Genomic DNA, 18547 nt, shown 5'->3' with positions numbered 1-18547 from the left:
AACAAATATTTATAGTTCATTTGAAAATATATGAAAAATATGGTAACTAGCATTTCAGGTCTGCGTGTTCTTTAATAAATCCTAAAAGCCGTACTTTATAGAAAATAAAAAGTAATCTATCTTAATAAGACAGTTATCCAATTTAAGGAGAAATGTTTGTTACTATTCTGTGCTTGAAAGCAATTTATAATGTTTTAATTAGTTCATTCATCTTTTATCGTTTCTAGGCAATTTTTCTTCTTAACCATGATATTAGATAACATTTGTAAAAAACTATCTTTCCCTTTCATACTCCCTTAATTCCTTCTTGTTTTATGGGCCACTCAAGGCAAAATAAACCCTTGTTGTCTATTGAAGCACTACATCCACCATCCATGCCAATTAGGGTCGTGTGAATAATTTTGGTGGATTAACAAAACATGTTTAGAGTCACCCAGTATCCTAATACAGGGGCAGGTACTTCCCTGAATGTCTGAACATTGGTTATTCACAGAATAATGTTCAAAGTGTTGCTACGGCCCAAATTGCTGAGCTCTCACCTTGATTTAGAGCACCCTTCCTGGGGCGAGCCATAAAAAGGAAGAAAGCAACTAATTGGTCTGAACCCCAATCTCAGCCTCTGAAAAACAAGTGGCATTTGGGGTGGTGAAAAGCAGTCTTCATAAGATTCCATAATGGGGAACAGGCTCCCTTAAATATGTTAGTGAGTGAGGCAAGAATAATCCATCCACAGCTCACCAAGGTGGTTAGAGATGGAAAGTCTCAGTTCCAAGTATTTTTCAGGTTTATAAACATTTAGTCTAATGTTTGGTCTCTCTTAACAGGATAGTAGTTACTTCTGCAGGCTGGAGTAAAGAGCATGCCTGTCAGAAGAACTATACTACTGAAGCTGGATGGTAGGGGAGAGTCCTTGTCTGTGCTTTCCTTCCTCTAAGCAACTTGGCATGCTTCTAAGTAATGTTTTTATCATGAAGGTTTTGCTTTCTTGCCTACCTTTTACTTGAATGATGTCTGGGAAGAACGCCCGGGTCCCTCCATGGCGTGTGTCCATTGAGGTTAGAGTATTGTTTGTTGGATCAAGCCCTTTTTGATGAACAATTGCCTACCACAGTACCATCCATAATTATTTCTGTAGTAATATATTATTGAGGCCTTTTATGAATAATAGGGAGGTCGGAAAGTCGGAGAGAAAGAAAGGGTCCATTAGCAGCAGTAGTAGTATTTGATGTTTATAAATTTCTAACTGTCTGCTTAGAACGTTATAAAACATGGGAAAAGATGTGATCGCTCCCCTAAGATGTCTACAATCGAAGCAGAGATCCAAAGCCCATTAAAGTCAGTAGGAGTCTTTCCACTGACTTCAAAGGACTTTGGATCTCAGCCTAAAACAGCTGATGTCAATGGAACTTAGCATGGGAATACAGGTCCAGGCACTCAGAACCCTTCAAAGGATTGGGTCCTAAATTAGACATCAGTAGTGCAGTCCTAAAAATACTAAACAATCTTACTCCAATAGGAACACATAAAAAGTATGTTTGAAGGTAGCGTGGTTTAGTGGTTTGACCACCAGACTACTAGTTGGTGACCATAGGCAAGACACTTTACCTCTCCATGCCACTGCTTCCCCCTCCTGCCTGTTGTCTGTCTTTACATGGTAAGCTATTTGGAGCTGGGAAAATCTCTTGCTATCACGGAAATGGCAGCTGGACTGAGCCCATTCAAAATAGTTACCAAGTCATGGTTCTTCTTGCCTGTCATTGCTTAACTGAATCAGATCAACACCTCCTGACTCCGAGAGTGCATTTTAATATTACACACCACAAGTCAGAATTCGCCAATGCTGAGTGATATCTCTCACTGCAAGTAGCCCCATTGACTTGCTGAGTGAGGTTAACAAATTCTGGCCCAGAATGAAGGAAAATCATGACAAATGAACTGAATAACAAATAAGTTTGAAAGAATCATTATACGTGTATGGACATTCCAAGAACAGAAAAAGAAGCAACATTTGTTGAATTATTAGTGATAAATGATTCCCTTAATTCTAACTAGTACAGTGACACCTATACTGGTAACATATCAGTCCTCACAGATACTTGGCATATAGTTTGCTCTCTCCCTTTCTCCCCCACTCAAAACACTGCACACACATTAATATATTGTACATATAGAACAGTGCTACAGCTTAAGGAAAATGGATTGATTGCATGAGTTAATGGTCTTTCCATTGCTAATGGGCCAGATTGTTACCCTCACTTACATTGAGCAGAACCTTGCTCTGCCGCTAGTCCCACTGATTTTAATGGGACTACTGGTGGTTTTAGAAAAGATATCAGGATCTGACCCTATAACTGTACAAAACCTAAAATCAAGTGAATCGTTATCTAGCAAGACAAGAGTGGTCTGAAAATTGGCACAGTTATATAAAAATAGTAACTCCTATTCACACTCTAACTAGTGTTGTCATTTCCACATAGACAATGTGGAAGGCTTTTGGGGAAGTGTTTGATGTGCTCCATACAAAAACCTCATGGGTATTCCAAGAGAGTTTTTGGAGGTGGAGGGAATGAGTATTTTTTTTTTCTTAAAACTGAAGTTTCTCTAACCATGTCTGATCACATTTCCCTAGGCTAATGTGAAATGTTGTAATGCATCATGTTCACTTGCATCAGTCATGTTGTGTTATTCATTTGTCTTCTAATCCAAAGTGAATTTATACAATGAGATCGATGCAGTGCAAGACAGTAGACCATCCAGGGAAATTTAAAATTTTCCTCTGAATATTATGCAATACATTACAGAATCTGTGGCCTTTTGAAACACTGCGGACATAATCATGTTTTTATGAGACTCTCCCGATTTCGGGCCAGAATCTTCAGCTGGTGTAAATCAAGCATAGCTCCTCAGACTTAAATGGAACTATAGCAATGTACACCCGTTGAGAACCTGGCCCCATGTATATTGAATCCTTATGCGATTTGGGTATTAAAATAACCACAAAACACGAAGACAGATTCAGGTTCACGGTGGCGAACAAAGCAGCTGCCTCTTCAGGATGCATGCAATTCCATGAATTCAAAGTAAACCCAGGTGCAAGAACAAATAGCTTGAGAAGAAATCTTTTCAGTTCCCCTCTATGGTTAGCAGCTGTCTGTAAATGCTTGCTGTACTCATGTTGGTAACACTGAGCCAGACTGTCCCCTTCCTCATCAAAACCTTCCTCAGGGGACTTCCTACAAGAAAATTCCTGCAAAGATTCCCTCCTGGAGATTATTCCTATTGCCCCTTTGGAGGTGGTGGGGGATGGGTTTGCACACACACCTACTTTCCTCCTCCCCAGTCAAGGAAAAACAGACTCCAAATTTTGTTGATCCCCTGAAAGTGAGGAGTGGGAGCATCCATGTAGTGGCCCAGTGCCCAGATCTAGCTATGAACTCTGGGAACTCCCGAGGAACCTCATACAGTGGCTCCCAGGGATCCCATGAAGGTGGGCATTTCCATGGATGAGGTAAATACAGACTGGAAGTGTATTACTACTTTCTGGTAAATTTTCACAAGGCCAGAGGGGATCATTTTGCCTCCCCACCAGGACCTAGCCTGGCCCCTCTTCCCCTTAGTCTATATAGTTTGCCCAGCATGGTCCCTCACCCCTATGGAGAGAACTCCACTCTGTCAAGGGGACAACACTGGCATAGGGATATCCCTCTGGTAAAAATCAAGGATGCTGATCTGGGCCACTAGGATTAGTATTGAAAATGCACAGATGAAATTAGATTTGAGTCCACAAAAATGTCCCTGAATTGTCAAATGTTATGAGCTAGGAGGAAGTGATTGAAATAATGGTTCGTTTTACCTGTGGGTACAGTTTATGCATGTTAAATAAAAATATAATACCATATATCAATGTATGTACTGGAGTGGGGGGTTTATATGAAAAATGGCTTCAGTTGTATAAAAGATATTGTTAATCAAATGTGCAGAAGGAAAATGGACTGAGCTTATTTTTATTTTGAGCAACTAGAAACTAAATTTAGAGCATCACAAATTATTTTGATGTTTCCATGTATCAAATAAACAAATGAGTCCCTTCCAGCCACTGTGATTCAGTACACAAATTTGCACAATTTGTCACCCCTATTCACTCAGTGGAAGCTGCTGTTCCCAGGGGGAACAAAGGGAAGCAGAAGCAGCTACTTATGTACTATAACCAGAATGTGATTGGCTTATTCTCTGACAATGCAGAAGGAGTTCTGTTTGTCATTACCACTTACATCATCACTAATTATCAAAAAGTTGGTCTAAGAAATGGATTAAAGCCAGCAAGTGCTTTTGGATGTTTTGCTGCTTCCTGTGGATTGAAGTAATTAGTAAAAATGTTACTATCAGCAAATGGTTCCATCATTATTTCCCATGTGTGTCTCTTGCAATTGCACGAGTCTTTCCAATGATAAATCAAAATAAAGCCTGTAAATTTTTCATTTGAAAGAGAAATGAAAACTGTCCCACTGATACCAATGTGAGCAATTTCATTTTGTCATGAAAAACTAAAGTTATTTTTTTATTTACTGTGACAAGATTAATTTTTTAAATCAAAGTTGTTCTGACTCAGTGGGACATCAGCAAAAGCTTCCAGTGCCCCAATCTAGGAAACCCAAGTTTAGGGCCATATTAATTATTGTATTGAATCATACTAGTGGTCCATTTAATCCAATAGTTTGTCTCTGATGCTGACCAGGATAAAGATGTTCAGAGGCAAGTGCAAGAAACACTGAGGTGGGCAATTATAGAATAACCTGTTTATAAAGGAAGCTCCTTCCTAATCCCATCATTTAGTGGGTAGTTTATGCATATTTTTTTTTTACTTAAATAAGTAAATAGCAGTGGTGCTCTCAAACTATTAAACATTTGCCATTTTATGAATTATTATTATTAAACATTTAATATTAATATTTCAATAGTGTCAAAAGCTCTAGTTAAGTTTGTGCTAGGTGCTGTTCAAAGACACATTCCTGCCCTGAAGAGTTTCCTGTCTACAAAATTAACCATTTATTCCTGCTTTTTGTTTTCTGTCTCTTCACCATTTCAATGCATGACTGTGTATGGCCTCTCCGCGCACAGATATTCAGTTTCCTTAATAGCTTATTGTGAGGCATTTTGTCAGAGTCTGAATAAATTATGTCAACTGGTTCTCCTATGTTGTCTTTTGGTGACACACGGAAGGAAACTAGTTAACAGTAGAGGGGCAATTTTCCTTTACAGAAGCACTTACTAGTTTGTCCGTGTTTTATCAGGCTCATAGAGGTGTTTTATGCTAACATATGTCAGTCAGTGTTTTGTAGTGTTGTTGTAGCCCTGTTACTCCCAGGATATTAGAGAGACAGGTGGGTGAGGCCATATCATTTTATTTTATTCAAGAAGAGGAGTTATGGGTAACGGAAAGCTTGTCTCTTTCACCAGCGGAAGTGGGTCCAATAAAAAAAAAATTGCCTCACCCACCTAATCTGTGTTTTGGACTGTTACGATTGTGTCCAGGATGCTAATGTCATGAATGCCAGCTTCAGTAGTGTATAGAGTCTGGGCCATTTAAAAATGCGACAGTATTCACCCACGAAAGCTTATGCTCCAATACATCTGTTAGTCTATAAGATGCCACAGGACTCTTTGTTGCTGTATTAAGAAAGTTAATCCATATTAACTTTCCTAATACAAAATTCTTGGAGGAGTATAGAGGGAATGTGAAGGCTTCAGTATTGGCTAACACACTGACACAAACGCTAGCTAGAGTGTTACTTGCCTGTCTTTAGATATCCACATTTCCTGGGGTAATGTGGCACATGCCCACTCAACAGTGCAGGACATATGCATCATATTGAAGTTACTGTACACATGCAAAAGGGCAAAGGAAAATATGGAAATGATCCAGCTGCATTAAAGTCACTGGCAAAACTTACACTGACATCAGTGGTACAGAATCAGGCTCAATTTGAATAACAGGCTTAGTAGAAAAGAAGTAATTTGTAATCTCATCGAAAATATATTGTTAGTTTGACAGGATCTATTTTCCATAAATCGATGTTGATTGCCCCTAAATTTTATTATCCTCCGTTAATTCTTGATTGAGTCCCGTATCGGTCTCTCCATTATCTTGCCCACGATCAGTGTCAGACTGACAGTTACGTGGATCATCCTGTTTACCTTTTGAAATATTGGCCCTTTAGCTTTCCTCCTCCAGTCATCTGGGACTTCCCCAGTGTTTCAAGAGTTACTGAAAATCTATATTATTGGTCCAGGGAGCTCCTCAGCCAGCTCTTTTAATAGTCTTGGGTGTAAGTTATCTAGATCTGCTGCTTTAAAAATGTCTAACCTTAGTATCTGCTGTTTAACAGCCTTCTGAGATACTAATGGAGTGTAAATAGTATTATTGTATGATATGAGTACATCACCTATTTTCCCTCCCAATACAGAACAGAAATATTGATTGAACACTTCCCCCCCTTTCTGCATTATTATTGATAATTCTACCATTTCTGTCTAGTAATGGATCAGTACCATTGCTAGGATTCTTGTTGTTACACCTTAAAAACTTCTTGTTGTCCTTAACTCTGCTGTCCATAGGTTTCTGCTTGTGTCTCTTCACTTCCCTTATCAATTTCTACAACTCCTAGCTTCTGATTATATTCATTACTATCAACTTCCCCTTTCTTCCATTTGTTTATATATATAAAATCTGCCTTCACTTCCCCTCTAAATCAGATCAGTTTTTTAACCAATACAGGCTTCTTCCTCGATTGTGGGATTGCAGCTTTTTGAGCCTCTAATAAAACATTGTTAAACAATTCCCAATTATCATTCAATCCAAGCAATAGAAACATTAAAGAGGATGCCTCTACTTTCCAGCTGAACCCATTGTTGTCAACAGGCACATTTTTATATAGCTGTCCCTCCTCATTCCTGGCTCTGAGGGTTTAATTCTAATGATTTCTCTCACTGATAATGAAGGCTGGAGTGTCTGAAGAACAGCAGGCTCCAAATCGTAAAGGTATTTGGCCAATCTTTGAAAATGCCTGGCATAAAAGGAGAGGCATGGTCTAGTGATCCGAACATGGAACTAGTAGCCAGGAACTCATTAGTTCAAACCCTGGCTCTGGCATGGACTCTCCTTATTCTTATCTTAATTAAGGATGGCCAGATTGTGAAGCTCTTACTCATACCGATGACCAGTTACTCTCACGAGTAATCCCACTTAAGTTAGTAACACGGGTTCACAATTTGGCTCAGACATGCTACTTTTATCTAATTTTGACTGGTGCTAAAATGTCCTATTTAATATTGCATGATTATATGAAATAAATAATGCAAGCACAAGTGACACCTAATTCAAATTTTACTCATATTCCTCTACTTTGGTTTCTACAATTTCCATCCTAACAAGGACAATTTAATGACCCACTGGATGCTCAGGAAATACATGATATACATTTGAACTTGTTTATACAAACATCATTGTGTAGTGCCCCTGAACGAAAGATAGGCATGGTGACTGCTGTTTGTTAGTAATATGAAAAGGATGCTTGGCTAGATGACCTTCGTGCACTATAGAAGAAAGACAACTAACACAATGACTGTGAAATAAAAGATGACATAAGCCAGCCAATTATAAAATCCATGTGGTGCCTAAACTTTATAGGAGGGAAAATAAGATACTTACGATAGTACAATTTGCTTTGAATTTCCTTACTTCCAGCTTATCTTTGTTTCAGGGGAAAAAGAAGCCACCTTGCTTACAATAAAGGTAGCATCTCTATATTATTAAGAGAGCTGCCTTAAATGAATATATAGACTGTATTAAATACTTTTCTCTAATGCTTGCGACCTACCCTTGCCTGTCATTTATATTTCAGAGGTTTTATGTTCTATCGTGCCGATAATATGGATTTTGCAATTCCATGAAAAACGGATTTATACAACAGACCTTGATGACTTTCAAGAAATTATTAGGAATCTATCAGGGCATTCATTAGTCATGGGCAAACCTTGGAAGGTTTAAAGACTTGGCGAAGTTTGGATAAACACTCAAAATACTGATGCTTGTCTGTGAATCTCTTTTGCACTATCCAACTTCGTTGAATCTTAAAGTTACTCTGGAAATCTCACAGGATTCCAGTGAGATTTCCTGGTCTTACTATTTCTAGAATCCAAAATTCATCAAGAAAAGCAGTCCAGTTTGTGTGCTAGACAAGTGCAGATATTAACTAAGATATAAGGGAAAAGTTAATGGAAAGCCTCTTCTGACAATATATAATGGAATCTCTCTCCTCACAAAATATCTATTCAGTTTGTTCAGACTAGGTTTAGAGTAGCACTTGAATTTTTCACCCTTGCGGAGGTATGCCCAAAACATGGAATACAGTTTAATTTTTGTAACTAACATGCACTGGCAATGTAAATCTTAATCTGAGTTACTGAATTTTGTACAAATATTCCTCTACTATGGAGTTAAGAATGAACAATAGTTTGGTCATAAAGTAAACGAACACAAATTAATTAAAGTGAGCACTAAATATAGCATGTGACATCAGGTTTGACCTATTTGTGAATTATACAGAAATAATTTACCAGGGTGAGTGTTACAAATCAGACAAAAATGTTAATTTTAAAATTATGTGCCATTCTAGCATTCTTTGCAAATGCATACAGCATGTTAGAAACAAACTCGGCATATGAGTTATAAGAGTGGCATGACTGACTGCATTTACATTAGGTCTGTTTGACCTGCTGCATCACCTTTATGTGCTTTACTTCTTGGCCTTCTCAAGGTTTTTAATCATTTAATTGATTGACGCTTGAAATGGAACAGGTGGTTCGATTACTTATTCATTGAAATTATTCAGTCAGTTGGAATTTTGATATATGCAATTTGCTACATCTCCTCCTATATCAGCTGCAAATTATGCTGCTGTGAAGATTCATCACTATGTCAGTTTAATATCAGGATAAAAACTTGTAATGTGTCTGTGTGCAATAAGTGTGTGCAAATCATCTCATACGTACCCTGGAATATAATAATGTACAAACCCATTATCACTGTTAATAACTATACATATTATTTTGATGCATTTAAGAAAATCTGTTGAATGCCAAATATTTAAGTTTTGTATAAACCATGTTTTAAATACAGCATAGTTTAGGATGGACTTACAAATTAGTGTCTTTCTAGGCTGATGCTGCCCTGAATGGCTTCCAGCTTGGCTACTAATAATGCAAAAATTAAAATTAGGTAATTATGTATCCTGCAGTGTATCAAAAAAGAGATGGATTCAAAATATAAAGATTATGAATTATGAAAAAGATTAAACATCTTTATATATGAAAACATCTTTAGCTTAGATGATAAGCATAACTGGAAGGTGTATGGAGCAGATTATATATATATATAAACTTTCAGATCTGTTTTGGTTTGCTACACTCTTCTCGCCAATTTCTTTCAGTGTTTTGTTGAGACAGAAGTCCCGCATTGATTGCTTCTCATTTTCATTACTGATGGCCCCCATCAGACAGTCAGGCTCCGAGCTAATCAGCAGAGCTTTGTTCGTTAATGCTTGTTTCCTCCAAAAACTCTGCAGGAAGGAAACTCATGAACACAGAACACAGGCTGCAATTGCACACACGATAATGGTAACAGTAATATGCTACAATGTTTAAACTAAAATGTCCCACATTAGAAATTACTAATAATTCATATGCATGTGTTATATAGCTTCAATAATATCCAAATAGGGTGATACACTTTCATTCATTAGACAAATCAAAGCCTGCTATGATAAAAAAAAAAATTCAAAATCAGAATCATTTTGCTAAATCCTTCTGAAATTTTGTGGTTTAGGTAAAAAGGGCCTTTGGTTGGGCCATTTTCCAGTTTTGGCTTTACAGATTCAAAACCTAGTCATTTTTGAGCTTTGAGTGAACTAAAATTATTTTGTATGTTGTTATATTTAGCAGCGGTGGAATATCGACAGGTCTGGGGACTGAAATACTCTGTAGATCCACAGTGATTAGCACAGGGAGTGGCAGTGGCTCCTTAAGCAGCACCCCCAGGGTGTATGAATATAGCTCTCGAGGGACCTTCTCTTGTCCACATTAGGCTTTTTGGCAAAATGTTAGTACATCTGCCAGTGGTGGATCAGTGGTGACATTGGTGTGGGCAACAGGGGAGACATTTCATGAGCAGAGTTAAACAATGGTGGTAGTGTAGACAGCCTATGGGATGAGAGAGTAATCGAGTTTTTATTTGCAGTCATTCTCTTATTTCTCTTCTGGCAGTGCTAGTTAATGTCATTTAAGGTGGCTGTGATTTTATAAGTAGGGACACATGTCCTATAATTTTCAAGTACAGAGGGCTACAGAATAGCAATCAGCTATGTACGACGTCTGGTCACTACCAGGCTTGTGAGAAAATACTCTCTCTAGCCCTTGAGCTGGTCATTATATCAATGGAAAGTGCCCAAACTTTTCCAAATGATGTAATCATATTTCTAGTCATTATGGCTGAGGCAGTATAGAAATCAGACCAGTTAACATTTAACCGACTTATGTGAGCTCATGCTTTCTGAACTCAGTTTGCCAACCCCTCTGTCATGGTTGTACACAATGAAAGTTCTTACCAAAATAAAATGCTGAGAGACATGGACATATGAAAATTAGTGCATCAGGAAGTCCAGTTTTAGGATCAAGACGGCCTCAGCTGAACAAATTCCATATGCAGTCCCCCTAATGGCAACTCTTATGGATGCCCACGTTAGGGTGCCCTCTGACAACTATCTAGGTGCTGTAATGCTTACCTTCCATCTTCGATATCAGGTAGTACTGAAGAGAAATGTGCTGTGTTCTGTAAACATGGCTCCTGCTAACTGAAATATAGATAACTCTTGATTTCTTTGACAAATCTCAGAGAATTGTTGACCCCACCCCCTCACATTGCTTTTCCCCCCAGCATTGAGGAAAGATACACATATTGCTAATTTTATAATTTTAATGGAATGAGTGTTGATTCTTCTTGTAATTGTAATTTAACAGCCTTCTTTTTCCTATGGAGGTTACATGGAAAGTGATACATTTCCCAAGAGCTGATGAAATGTAGGCATCAAACACCAGCCGCTAGAGCATTCATAAACCTGGGCAGGTATTTTACCAAACTGTGTGTGATTTACTGTAGGAAATTAATTGATGTGTTGCTCATGTTCTTTTACTACCTCATGAAGTGGGGTCAACGATGCTGCCTAACTTGTGCAATGTGCTCCCCGGGATTTGTGGCACAACCATAAATATAGTCCTGATCTGTACCTGATTTACACTCTGTTATCAGAGGAAATCATTAATTGAATTCTGTCACTACCTTGTCCTTTTCCATACTGGACATATGTATTTTGATTATTGCAAGGGAAATGTCATTCTCCATTAATGTTTACTTTCTGTGTTCTCTTGACAGAGATCTCAGCGTGCAGCTGTTAATTTTTGGTGGTATCTTTTTTTCTTTAAGGGATAGATTCTGCTTTTAGCATCACTGGTTCATTTTGAGATAGGAGGAGGCAACGGCACGGTAAGGGCTCTCTAGTACTCAAGAGCCTTCTAGGAATGAAGACTAGCTACCACTCCTGCTCATACACCACATGCCCGGTGTGGCAGGGTTCATTGACTGTGGGGTGATCAATCATCTCAGCTAGTTGGAATTATTTTGCAGTCTGCAATGAGCACTAGATTGGACTGTTTCAGACTAGCAGCAAGGTTTTCTTGGTGATTTGTCCAATTCGTTATGCCCATCACAGGTCTTGGCAGGATTTGGCAATAAGACTTTGTTGACTTGAAGTAAGGATAGTATTTCAACAGGGCATTGTTCTGGCTATGAAAGGTTTGAGGTCGATTACATTTCAGCTATGCAATATAGGGCAATCATTTGTGTCATCTTCTCAAAGTGACTGACACCAGTGATTGAGAACTGGGATGGTTCAGGTAGGTCCCCAAAGTTCAAGCTGCAGGAAAGCCCCTTCTCAGGAGAGACAGCTTGCAACATTATGATGAGGTTTATTGAACATGGTCCATGAGTGTGGGCTGCTGCATTTAGATGGTCTCTGCTCTGGTTGCAGTGTGTTTCCTGTTTAACAGGAGAAACTTTCATCAACATATCGCACTGATCAGCCTTCCCTGCCCCCATCTTCAGAGGGAAGAATATGCTGCAACCTCATCAGAGGTTTTTGCTGTGGTGGGCATGTTCTCCTTGCACATAGAAGAGCTCCTAGATGGATCATACTTACTGGAGCTGCCCTCAACAAAGGTACTTGTGCCACAGTGTTTACAGTACTATGAAAAAATGCATGTGACCTGTAACATTAATGCAGCCAGATCCTATCCATAAATCCTGCCTTCTAGTAACTGCTTAAATCTGTGTTTTGGAAGATCTTTCTTGATGCTCTCCTGAGATCCCCAAATGAGGGCTTGAATAAAGCCATCTAGTATATTAATTAATCAGTAATTTATGAGGAACAGGCCCTCATGCTGCTAGAACCAAAAGGACCCAGAACATTGATTAAGGGGCAGGTCTTGCGGACACACGTTAATCCTTCCTCATTCATATAGTTCAACTTCGAAGTGAACCTGCACACGAGGAAGTTTCTGGACAACTTGGCCATAAATTGACACTGTTTTAAGCAATGAGTAGAACACATATTTCGTCAAGAAGTTGTGTAGTATATTGGGTCTATTAATATGAAGGCATATTTTGTTAGCCTATCATATAACTATATAATACATTATAATTACTATAATAGCTTAAATTTATCATGAGCGGGCATCACAATGTGCTAATACTTGAAAATATTGTCTTAGCATAGATTAAAAGCTGTGTATGATGGGTTTGATCAGATGCTACATATTGAGTGACAGTTACTGAAATTCAGATGAGAACTAGTAAGATGAATTAATAAAGGAAATTGATAATGGAATGGCCGTAATATTGTTTTAAGTAGATTCATAAAAAAAAATCTAATTCTGAATCAACAGCTGATAAAAATTCAATAGTAATGAGTTCATTTGTATGTAAATGAATGTCATACCATCCTGGGCTATCCATGTTTTATGGCTTCCTGCTCGATGTCACTAAATGTGGTCATGAAGATAGGGCCTTTTCAGGAAATAATCCCTTTAAAAAAAATCAATTTAAATGCAAAGACTTTGGTTGGCTTTTAAGTTTTCTAAAAGTCATTCAGAGTTTATGATTTATACTGTTTTATCCCAGTTTTTAAAGTTTTGTAAAAGTATTACTTGGAGCCAAGTATAACACAGAATCAATAGAAGAATTTCTTAACAATGCTATACAAATTTAGGGACTTTCAGACAATTTTGACATATCAAAAGACTCTTAAAATACATATTCCATTTCCCAGTTCAGATTGAAAGAACTTGAGAAACTCAAATGCAAATATGTGCTTTCATGCACATACACACAGTATATATGTATATATAATTTGTGTGTACATGTATAAAATAAAACCTTTCCCCGTTAGTAAAGATTGGAGTGAAATCCACCTTGCACAAGTCCCTATGTATCACTTAAATTGACTGTTCACTAATGCTGAATTTTTTAAGTGACTATATTGGAATATTAACAAAACATGAATCTGCAACCAACTGTCAGCAAAAACCTGACCCAAGTGTTTTGCTCATCAGTTGGGGTAGAGAAATATACCATGTGACTTGAGTCCAATGACAATAGCTTGAATATTGAATATTCACAATGAACTGCTTGAGAACAAGCTACAGATCAATAAATTATTCAGCCAGTAAATTTTCAAATAACCAAATTTGAGAAAAACCACAACTTGGTTTTGAACAGAGACAAATGCAGCTAATTATTCCCCCTGTTCTAATAGAATCTGATCATGCGGTCACATAGAAGATTTGTCTGAGTAAAGACTGCAGGATCAGGCCGCGAGTTGATAAAATCTCAGTTGACCTTGTTTCCTTTCTGTGTTGCACCACTTTTCTCTATTTTACCCACCTCTGAAGCATTCCACAGAGCTCCTTTGTTATACCTTGCATTCTGGAAATGTACACTAGCAATATTAACTATTCTCAAAGACACTACGATCTACTGCACTTGTATTTTGATTGTAGCAGGTAGAGGTTATGTGTAAATAGGCTTAATAGAATACCAAGTGTTGTGCAATTAGGAGCACTTGTAATCTTCCAGAAAGTGTGGGATATCCCTAGAAATGTATCAAATGTCATCAAATCTATATGTATGCAGTGTTATTGTAGGTGTATTGATTCCAGCATGTTAGAGAGACAAGGTGGGTGAGGTAATAGCTTTTATTGGCCCAACTTCTGTTGGTGAGAGAGACAAGCTTCCTCTGATCTGAGGAGGAACTCTGTGTAGCTCAAAAGCTTGTTTTCCGATTAAAATATTAGAGTCTGGAAAATAAAAGTGGTTATTCGTGTACTGAAATATGCAGAATAGTACTGAGCTTCAATATATTGCACACTCTCTCTTTGAGAAGTGCATTTTCAGAACTTTTATATTTTTCCGACCTTAAGGCCAATTCTAATCTTAGTAGGGCCTCAGTTCAGCAAAGCACTTAAGGAAATGCTAAACTTCAAGCATGTGTTTAATTTAAATCATACGCTCCCATCCCATTAACTTCAATGGGACTTATGCATGTGCTGGAATGCACTGATGATTCGGATAAGTGCATAAGGTATAGGAAATTAGAACTAGGTGTTAAAATGAAAACAAGAGATGATTAATTTGATTGATAGCTCAGTAGGAAAAGCCATTGATAGATACTGTTGATTGCAACAGTATTTCTGGGCAAGTGGTAATCAGTTGCTAATCTAAACAAACAAGACTCTGGCAGATATTTCAACTGTTCGCCTTTCCACTTGTCTTTGAGGTGCCTTTCCCAATCCCATTTATGAACAGGTTGTATGTATTTGTAATGCTGCTAGTACATTTCAAACACCCTTAGAGATTCTTACAAAGAACTAGATTTTTAAATTAAAATGAATAATAATGACTCTGGGGAAAAATCTTCTCCATTGACCTTTGAGAATATCAGCCTTGGGTACTATCAGCAAAAATAGAGGATCTAAGAGATGAATAAGAAGTTATATACCTCACACAAATCTGTCATGGGCCAAATATGCATTAGAATTTCCCCCCCCCATATAGCAATGTCAGATGGAATGTGATTTTTCCCCCCCAGCATTCTCATACCTCAAAACCCCTAGTATAAGACTTAGTTATATTAGCAAAAACAAAAGTGCTTTTGCCAGGATGGCTTATTTTATTCACTGGAGCGATACTGGGAAAAACACCTTTTTTCCCGTATAACATGTGTTTACACTAGAAGGATTTGCTGGGATAGCTAAACAGCCAACCCTTTCGTAGTGTAGACCTGATCTTGGCATTTAAATGCATTTTAGATGCAATGGGGCAAAGAATCAGTTAGTATAAATTGGCTTCAGTGTTTTACACCAGCTGAAGATGTGGCCTAATATTCAGTGAGAAATGGTTTTGACACTGACATTATCCAGGGTACAATATGGACTGTTGAACATCTATGTCCACTCAGTTCTCCAACCTAGGGTGCCTTTTACATTGCTTTGCCATGAGACCAACCACTCCTGATCGACTATAACAGGGTTCAAAAAAGAGCTAGATAAGTTCATGGAGGATAGGTCCATCAATGGCTATTAGCCAGGATGGGCAGGGATGGTGTCCCTAGCCTCTGTTTGCCAGAAGCTGGGAATGGGTGACAGGGGATGGATCACTTGATGATTACCTGTTCTGTTCATTCTCTCTGGGGCACCTGGCATTGGCCACTGTCGGAAGACAGGATACTGGGCTAGATGGATCTTTGGTCTGACCCAGTATGGCCGTTCTTATGTTCTTATGCTCACACACAGCCTCTAGCATATAAATTATTCCCAGCTATTTTAGGTGAGTGCTATAGCTAGCCACTCCTGAATTATACTATAGAGAAAAACCAGCAAATTCCCAGTCCCAGACCTGTCCCCAGAAATTTACATCCTGTACTGCCTCTCCTTCTGGACAATACAAGCTCATAGAAAGTCTGTCATTTCATTAATAGAAAATTATATGTGCAAACCCCGGTATCTCAAAAAGAGTTTCCTAAACACTTCAATCCAAACATACTGGTTTATATAAAACAACAAAACAAGTATATTAACTACAGAAAGAAAGATTTTAAAGTGACTACAAGTAATGAGGCATAAAAGGCAGAATTGGTTAAAAAGAAATAAAAAGTAAAAACGCAACTAACATCGACCTTAAAAGTTAAATAAATTCAAAGCTAAAGTTTCTCTCACCATGTGCTTTTGCAATCTTGCTGTCTGAATGCCTTTCAGTCAAGACCTCTCCCCCAGTTCAGTGTTAATTTCCTTGTCCGTCAGGTGTTGTTGGTGCTGTGAGTGGAGAGAAAGGGAAAAAAATAATTTGTGTCCTCTGTTCTCACTTCTTATCATTATTTTCCTCTTTGAAAATCATCTTCAGCTGAGATTCAGGAGACAGAAAGTCAGTTCACACAGGAACTTTCTGCTATTCTTTTACCAAAATGTAGATTTTTCGCTCATACACTTCTTGCTGCTGAAGAATGGCCACTTAATCATTTTGATAATCCATTTGATTATATTGACACCTGGCTCAGATGTCAATTTGCCTTTTGTGTCCGAGGAACTGGTTTGTGCCTGCTAGACTTGGAGCCAGGTCTCAGTAAAGTGAGAGAGTAGAATCTTAGAACTTTAACAATGTTTCCACACATATTTTACAAGGCAGTAATGATCAACAGATATTGAGTTTTCAAATGATACCTCACAAGGCATCACTTTGTACAAAATTTATCATAGCCTTGTAAAAAGGGCGAACATAGGAATACAGAGTGTCACCCACACGCAGTTCATTTTATTAAATGCAATACACAAAATTATCTTTTTCACACGAGAGACTACTATTTAGCATTAGTGTATATTGCCAGCTGTGTGCTTTGCATTACTTGCTGTTTGAAGATGTACACATTTAACCTTTTGGGTATTGCATGCATTATGTTTGGCATGTATAAGTCAGGTTGCAGCTATTCACTGCTTAATATTTCTGGAATTGCTGTACAGCTGGCCTATATGAAGCTTTGAGTTTTATATATTTATATAAATTACTTCTATGACCTATAAGCACTCTAGCAACTCCAGAGACCAGCTGCTGTGGTGATCTTTGAGAATGGAAAATGTTAAACAGCAGAGAAAAGGTTGCTAGTGACATCCAAAATTTCATTTACATTTGGGAGGTTTCTGTTAGAGGCACAGTCAAATGGTAAGTCTTGACCAACCTAAAGTACACCTAGATTCTTCCCCTATTCAGTCCTTGATTAGGCTCATATTTCAGATAGCATAGTTGGGTTGGCCTAGGCAAGATGACCCAAGATGCACGTGTGACTGCATAAAGGTGCAGCTTCAGGCTGTTTTGATGAGTGTGCCAGCCTCTTCATTGCCGTACTGTGAATTAAGTATTTAGCATGTTTTAAAAACACATTTTTCTTGACAGTTCTCTGCAGCTGCTTTGAAGTTTCTCTCAGACTATTCTTTAAATATCTAATTATGGAATTTTGAAACACGCATTACTTATTCTGTAATATGGCATGGCTATTTCATTTAGATCTAATTAGTAGAGCTGGAAGAAGACTTCCCAAAAAGAGTCTGTGAATAATTATTCAAATAAAAAATCACCAAGTTCCTCTTTTTGTTTGCTTTCTACAAATACTGTCTCGGAAAAAAACAGCAAATTTTAGGTGAACTTTCAAGAAAGCAAATTTTGATTCTTAAACATGGTTATTTGCACCAAAACTTGAATATGAAATTACATTTATCCAATCAGGGAACAGAAACAATATCACGTGAACTAATTAGCACAGCTTACATTTTGAATTCTTGAAAGGAACTGCTAAAGAATAATCTACAGACCAAGAATTATAAGCAGTAAATAATTATGCATAATGAATACATTCAAGAAAATCATAAGCTGCATAGAGACAATTTGTCAACAGAAAGAGAGGCAAAAGACATCAGATTATTCATTATGAAGTATTTGCTCAGCTCTGACAATTGGGTATTCTTTGTTATTTTGTAGCTTCTCAATGTACATCATAAAGGTCACAGTTCGAATTTGAATCTGAAACACAAGTGGTACCAGCCACCCACAAACCAAAACAACAATGAAAGTTCATCAACTCACCCTGCAAATCTAAACTTGCCCCATTTCACACAGCTCTGGTAACTCAGGAGTTTAAAAAAACAAAAAATCTTGATGCAATTTCACAGACTGTCGTAAAGAATTAACAACAAACCCTTTTAAAATGCACATTACCGTACTTCAGAGTCTCCAAAGACTCCTTTGTCAAAGCTGGTTTATAGTCTATATAGTTTATTAAAAAAGCTTTTAGAGTCATCATGGTCGATTGGATCAGTGTGGCTATCGTGAATTTGC

The sequence above is a fragment of the Emys orbicularis genome, chromosome 9 (genome assembly GCF_028017835.1).
Source record: "Emys orbicularis isolate rEmyOrb1 chromosome 9, rEmyOrb1.hap1, whole genome shotgun sequence".
NCBI classification, from domain to species: domain Eukaryota; kingdom Metazoa; phylum Chordata; order Testudines; family Emydidae; genus Emys; species Emys orbicularis.
This window is presented reverse-complemented; position numbering follows the sequence as displayed.